The sequence below is a fragment of the Branchiostoma floridae genome, chromosome 2 (assembly GCF_000003815.2).
Source record: "Branchiostoma floridae strain S238N-H82 chromosome 2, Bfl_VNyyK, whole genome shotgun sequence".
NCBI lineage: Eukaryota > Metazoa > Chordata > Leptocardii > Amphioxiformes > Branchiostomatidae > Branchiostoma > Branchiostoma floridae.
This window is the reverse complement of record NC_049980.1, coordinates 3,608,663-3,615,672: the sequence shown is the minus strand read 5'-3', so window position 1 is coordinate 3,615,672 and position 7,010 is coordinate 3,608,663. Positions and strand designations below refer to the sequence as shown.

Here is a 7,010-nt window from a genome sequence, read left to right as displayed (position 1 = left end):
ATCGAGAACTTCCCCATGCAGACTCCTAGCGCGGGCGATCCAACATGGCGGCCGAGAATCGCTTCGATCTTGAAACCGGCGGACTAACTTGAAATAACTGGTGAATACGCAGGACCTGCTGCATCTTTTAAATTCATAAATGTGTAAACAATGTCTCCAGAGCGCCACACAAGGCCTTTGACCCATATACACTGCATTTTAGAGTTGTTTGTGGTCGTTTGTGGTATTTCTGAGTCGTTTGTGGTCGTTTGTGGTATTTAGGCAGACCGCGGTCGGCTGGATATTTCAGAACGGGATACATAGCAAGACAAGTACTAGTATAGTGGTGCGTACCTAAACTCATATTCAGGTTCAGGTCCGGATTCAGGTCCAGCAGTTCAGGTTCAAATCCGGACTTTAAGACCGGTGTGACAGCGTTCTCGCCCCCCCGTGATCTCGCCCCCCCGGGGGCGAAATCACTAGCGATCTCGCCCCCCCGGGGCGAAATCACTAGCGATCTCGCCCTCCCCGGTTAGTGATCTCGCCCCCCTACCCCGCCCCCCTTTAGCGATTTCGCCCCCCCCCCCCCAAAAAAACGGGTTTACATGATATTATAGAAGTTGATTGGTATAAATCACACAATGCAGTTTCAGAATGACATAAGTACACGCGTTTGATACATAACTCCATCCATAGTATTAATATTAACGTAAGTACATGGCAATAAGATAGTTGAACTTGTTTCAGACAAGGAGGGTTGGGTCCCTTGTATTCCCTTTATTGCATGTACCTGAGTCTCGACATGAGATATATTTCATTGTATTCACCTGTACTCAAGCAACCTATATATCTCCAATATGAAGCCTCTATTATGAATTGACCACAAAAGAACTATGTCATGTCTTTATTGATTATGCAAATAAGGTATTCATTAGAATAATGTACATTTTGGTGTATGCACCTGGCCAAGGGGTATCTTCACCTTCAATATGACTGTTTTTCTAGTATTTAGAAACTGGTACGTTATATGCACCTACCCTATGGATATCTTCACCTCCAATATGACTGTTTTTCTAGTATTTAGGAACTGGTGTTTTACCCGTGTTTCTTAAGACTGGTACTTTACCAGTTTTTTGTAGCATTTACCAACAGGTATATGAACTTGTGCGTAGATAGTGTTCATAATGAGAAACTATTATTCAATTGTGTTTTTCTTAGTGCTTTGGAAATGTTTTCTGCACAAGAAAGAAAATACTGTGACAAATTGAAAACATATAGCTGACGTATTCCGTGCCATAGACGGTGTTGATTTATACGTTCACTTTGCATTGTTTTCTATGCCACCTCTGCCATGTCAGCTGCAAAAAAAAATGTCCTTTCAATGTAGTGTTTGCACCGAACAAGGTATGACATCTTACGATAATAAGGTGCCATATAGGTACCAGGTAACACACCAACTATGTTACTCCCAGGTGCAGTATAGTACCAGGTAGCGCACCTAATATGTAGTAACCAGCTGCTCTTAAGACCCCTCCGAGGAATACTAGTAATGTTCGGGGGGGGGGGCGAAAACGCTAAAGGGGGGCGAAAACGCTAGTGATCTCGCCCCCCCGGGGGGGCGAGATCGCTGGGGGGGCGAGATCGCTGTCACACCGGGCCTGAACCCATCATTGCATATCATGTGTGCTAGAAAGTTTTCTTTTTTGAGGGGGAGGGGGGATGGAGCATATTGCATGTTAGCATGAATTGATTTGCAATATGCAAAATACATGCAAATTATATACAGCCCGTGTAAACCCGAAATGTTTTTTGTCTTTTACCAGTGTAAATTTCACAGTCTAAGAAAGGTTTTAGATGGTTTAGAACCAAAAAAAGGAATACAAGTGACAGATAGCTTTCTATACGTCCGGACTTGGCTCCGGACATTTATGTGTTGTTTTTTTTGGACTTGGACCAAAACATTTCAATTCCAAATCCGGGCTTTAGGTACGCACCACTAGATACGTACGTGTATCGATGATACTATTATAATAGTATTTTCAAATGTTTCACACTTGCTATAAACTGTAACGCATGGCTACTTTAAACGTTGTCGACTTGTGATCTTGTCAAACCTTGTCGCAGCATACCAGAAATGCTGGTTATACAACAACACTTGTAGTAAGGTGTGACTCACTCTTGTATACCGTCGCGATCGATATAGTAAAGTTTATTGCAAATTCTTGCCCGTGGGCTAATTGCATGTAACATAAAATATTCAAACAGTGCACAAAAATATCACAAGTGTCTACTCTAGTCATGCTAGTGAAAGCTAACTCAAGGTCCTGGGTTATTGGGCTCGACTCCTTTTTCGAAGACAGTGGAAGACGAAAGATCTCACCTTTTCTATTATGTGTGGGTTTTGTGAGGTTAGAAGGATAACTGTTTTCTTTTTGTCAGTGAATGTGAGGAAGTTTGGGTGGAATTTGATGGCCTCTTTGAACAGCTCTTTTCTTTCGTGATTATAGAAAGAGCAATTTGACATAAAATGTATTTCGTCTTCCACTACATTTGACGTACATTGTTTGCACGTTCTTTCATACACGGATAGCCCCTATAAATACAATCCTATCCTAATTGCTATCACTAGATTACAAGATGACAAGATGTGGATGTCTGTCTGGGGATTTTAGGCCTGTAACATTATTCAATCGCCTTCCCGGAAATCTCAAGATGTCTCAGCCTTTAGAAACGATGACGTCATTGTGACCTTCGACGTGTTGTTAGTCATGGCGCCTGAGCGAAGCCACAACATTGCCTGTAGGTCAGTAAATGTAATTAGCTACATATTAGAGTAATGTGTGCGGGCGCATAACAGACATATACAACAGGAAATTTTAAAGGATAAGAACATTTCAGCCCCCGCCAGTAAGTATAGATTTTCGGTACGGTACGATTTTTCGTGTTCCTCTCCGGAAAAATAGAAGATAATTGTCCCTTCCTTATGTTTAGTACCTTGCAAACTAATCTTTTTTTTCGAAAGGTTCCCCCAGGTAGTCAGTGTCACATCAAAGAAAACAAAAAGCTTTTTTATTGTTGAAGACATGACTGCTATTTTCTTGGTCGCTATGTTGAGCTCACGTTGCCAACAAAGCCTGCCTGTAAGTTGATTTTTTGCTAAAAATCACAGCCGGAAAAATTAGTAAAAGTTCATTAGGGAAAACGTCAAGCACAATGGTGAGCAAGAGTACAAGATCACATTTCCTAGCCATCCCATCCGATCCCTTCATACAACACAATAACCCTTCATGCTTGTTACAACACACACTACATACAACACACTAACCCTTCATGGCTCTTGCCGTCCTGCCATTTCCGACAAGAGCACAAGATCACATTGCCTGGCCATCCCATCACACCACTTCATACAACACACTGATCCGTCAAATCCAAAATGGCACCACCCTTCCCGTCATACATCTCAAAACAAAATGGCGGCGCCCAAACTTGACAACAAAAACAAAACAGGTTTTGCTGTCGCAAACCTGTAACTACAGATAGTTGTACATGATGATAGACGTTGGTATCAGGGAACACCTGAGAATATCGATGATATCAATTGATCATGAAGAATCCCGGCCCAGCTAGAGCTATTGGCGATCAATCACACGTGCAAACCGGCATGGTTACATCTAGGCCTAATCTGAAAACGAATAGAATCAATTATGTAATTTTTTTAACTTAACAGACGGTTGCTGTCTAGTCTACAGAAATTACACTTTGATAACGTCATGTCTTAACTATAAATGTTGTGACAAACCTGAAGACACCATGCAGTATAAAAGCAAGCATATCCCGTGCTATCTCGCATGTGAAATTGTGAAACGCTACTGCACATTCTGTAACTTTAGAAGTACGTGTTGTATAGGATATAGGTATTTCGTTCAACATATTTGTAGCCTTGAAATTCTAAAGCTAGCTTTCCAAATTTAAAGTGGCAAACTATTTCTGACGACCTCTTGTTTGTCCATTTAACTGTAATTTACCCCGGATGAGGTATGAAAATATATTTTCATGCCATTTTTGGTTCGCACATGTATAGAGATAAGGCAGACTAGATCAAGTAAATATACAATCATCAAGAACTCCGCAGCGACATCCAACTGCCTGATTGTACCCTGAACTTGATCTTTCAACCGTCACTCTTAGTTCCTGTGGAAATCCTCCCCAAACCAGCTGTCAGCCAATCAGAGAATAGGCTTCTAAAAGGGGTCTTCCGTGTACAAGGGTGAGCTCATTGATATTCATAAGCATGGCCTTCAGAAACTAAGAGTGACGGTTGAAGGAGCAGGGTGCATCCAGACAGGCGGTTTGGATGTTGGATGTCCCTGCGTAGGAGGATGATATGCAACATGACAACTGCTTTGTGCTCATGTTACCCAGATGGTATGCTTTACTGGTGATCCACAGTTTCGCAGATTTCCGCCACGTCACGTCGCGGTGCGTGAGTAAGAAGGATGAGTCGGCTAAGTACAGTTCATCGGTCCATCTGGAAGTCCAGTCGGCATCGGCGCTTTTGTTTGCCGAATTCCGAGGGAAACTCCTCCCGTACGTCGTCCTTGCTCCTCAGATTTGGCTTAGCCTGGGTACCATACCATCGAGGCGATCGAGTTGCTCTTCAGCGGTGTGGGGGTGGCCGCCCGTGCAGTTAATTGGTACAGGCCGGGGGAGTTCTTACGGGGTTAGGTTAATAAACTCCAACGGCCGGTTACAAGCTCTGGCGTCCAAATCTCAAAGGGCAGCTAATCAGACAGGCTGACAGAAGCAGGTCGGTGCCTAAGCACTGACCCGGGTAAAGCACCCCAAAGCCGACCGGTGGAGAATGGTACCCAGGCTAATCTAGCTTGGCCGAAATGCAGAACTTGATCCAGCTGTCGTTAGTTACAGAACATTGCCACTAGGGTATACGTTACGGAGATATGCGTGTCCCAGCTGTAACACTGTACGGCTACACCCCTTCTCCAGTTGCTACCGCAAACTAAACATAGCTTGTGAGCTTTATTTTGGAAATGCCGATTCAACTCTATAGTAACGACTTTCGCTTAAAAGCGCCCCCACCCGCAATAGGAATGGGGTGGGGGCACCATGCCGGCAGAGAAGAGACCGTGTTTCCAACCGTTACCTTGTGAACCGGACCAAATATGGAGTCCACACATACTTAAACTTGACCTTTGACCCCCATATAATCCGTTAGGATAACGAAGGAAGATCCCGTTTTCGTCAGACGTTAAACACCTTCTACGTGCGTGGTTGGGGCTTGAAGACTCTGAGTCGTAGAGGTAAATTTGAAAGGTTATTTGTAAAGGATCCCTCCGACAGAACAGCTTGGTCGAAGCTTACATTCACGTTCGGCAAAAGCGGCGGTTGAATGGGAGCGATCTAAACTAGGTACGTACGCGCGCGCGCGTGTGTGTGTGTATGTGTACAGAAACATTTACTTTGACTTAATATAGAAAGGGTCTATTCCGTCGTTTTTGAGATGGATGTGCCCAGACTTCCCCGGGCACGGGAAGGTGACGGTAGGTCTGTGCGGGACAACACCAAGTATGGTTGATTGGGCTACTAGTAACGACCAAGTTGTCAACCATGAATGTGTGACACAAAACTGTAGAAATGTTCGAGTGAAAGACGTTTTTATGATCTGGATTAAACAACATGTCATTTTACTAGTATTTTGATCCGAGTTGTCCGCCCAATCTGTAGGGATTACGACTTGGTTATTGGATACGGCGGATCATGTAATGTAATGACTCTCGTCCCATCACATACACGTCCTGGTATCTTTATGTTATGTCCCCTATAGCCTTTGATAAAACGTGAACAGTGGTCCAATATGCCTGCATATGCATGGTGGCGTATCTGCTATACGTGGCTCTAGGAGATCGTAATCTTTCTAACGGTGAGGTTTCGCATGTACATGCAGCTTCTGAAACGTTCGTTCAACTTCTGTATTACTAAAATCTGTCGTCTTGCACACCTAGTGTGACTTGTCTTTGACTCTAAGTACCGCGTACCGTTCTTTGATGCTGGATATGCTTCGTAAGCCGAGGTTTTTTGACCGGTTACAGTGAATTTGTTGCAACAATTGAATTGACATTTACAACTTTACGACGTTTGGCTCGGAATCTATAGGTTCTGAGTTCGATCCTCACCGTGCCCCCGACGTTGTTCCCTTGGGAAAGGCACTTTACACGACCTTCCTCACTTCACCCAGGTGTAGAAATGGGTACCTGACTTCGGTCGGGGAGGTAAAAGACTACCTTTACCTTCTGTCTGTACCGTGTATGTGGTACTGTTAATATAAGTTACAAAAATTTGAGTGCAGTGCCACATTGTCCATAAGCAAAATAGAAAAAAATACTTCCATACGGGCTCGATCAGTGCTTGTAGAGACGGGACCTGTGCCATGTTAAACATGCGTGATATGTAATATATGTTACATGTTTATCAATAGACAAAATACACAAAACGTAATTCAATGAATTCGAACGGGAAAATACTGTTTAAGTGATGTAGAGTAGTCAGTTATTCTGGGCCACGATTTGTTTGTAACATGTATGACCTGATGCCCTCAGGAGTACAAGGTTACCTATAATTGGATATCAACTATTGACTGCTTGCCAAGCTTTAAATGTCAGAGAAATGATACTCAATATATATGTATTTCTATTCTGTTGTATTTTTTGTGTTCGACTTTTCAAATTTTAACAAATCCAAGTGTTAACTGGCAACAGACACTAGGCCGGCTCCTCAAAAATATCTGTATGCTAATAAGTAGACCTAGATATAAACGAGGCAATTAGATGTACTGTTCTGGTTTATGTATGAATTTTCAATAAAGTCATCATCATCATCATCAGCATCATCATCATCATGTAGCATAGAATTTTCATAACTACAAAAGTATGAGCACAATATATATATATATATATATATATATATATATATATATATATATATATATATATATATATATATATATATATATATAT

General features: G+C 42.5%; 1 protein-coding gene across 3 annotated transcripts in view; it reads left to right on the top strand.

Annotated features, from left to right (window-relative positions):
* Positions 1 to 4,482: 4,482 nt before the first annotated feature.
* Positions 4,483 to 7,010, top strand: part of LOC118409879 (PDZ and LIM domain protein 4-like) — a 5,172-nt gene continuing 2,644 nt past the window's right edge. The window contains exon 1 of one of the 3 annotated variants that reach the window (XM_035811249.1): positions 4,483 to 4,566. The gene's annotated coding sequence lies outside the window, so the exon portion shown is untranslated. Of the gene's footprint in view, positions 4,567 to 5,074; positions 5,407 to 7,010 lie in introns of those variants that run through there. The other 2 variants (XM_035811248.1, XM_035811247.1) reach the window with 2 other exon arrangements.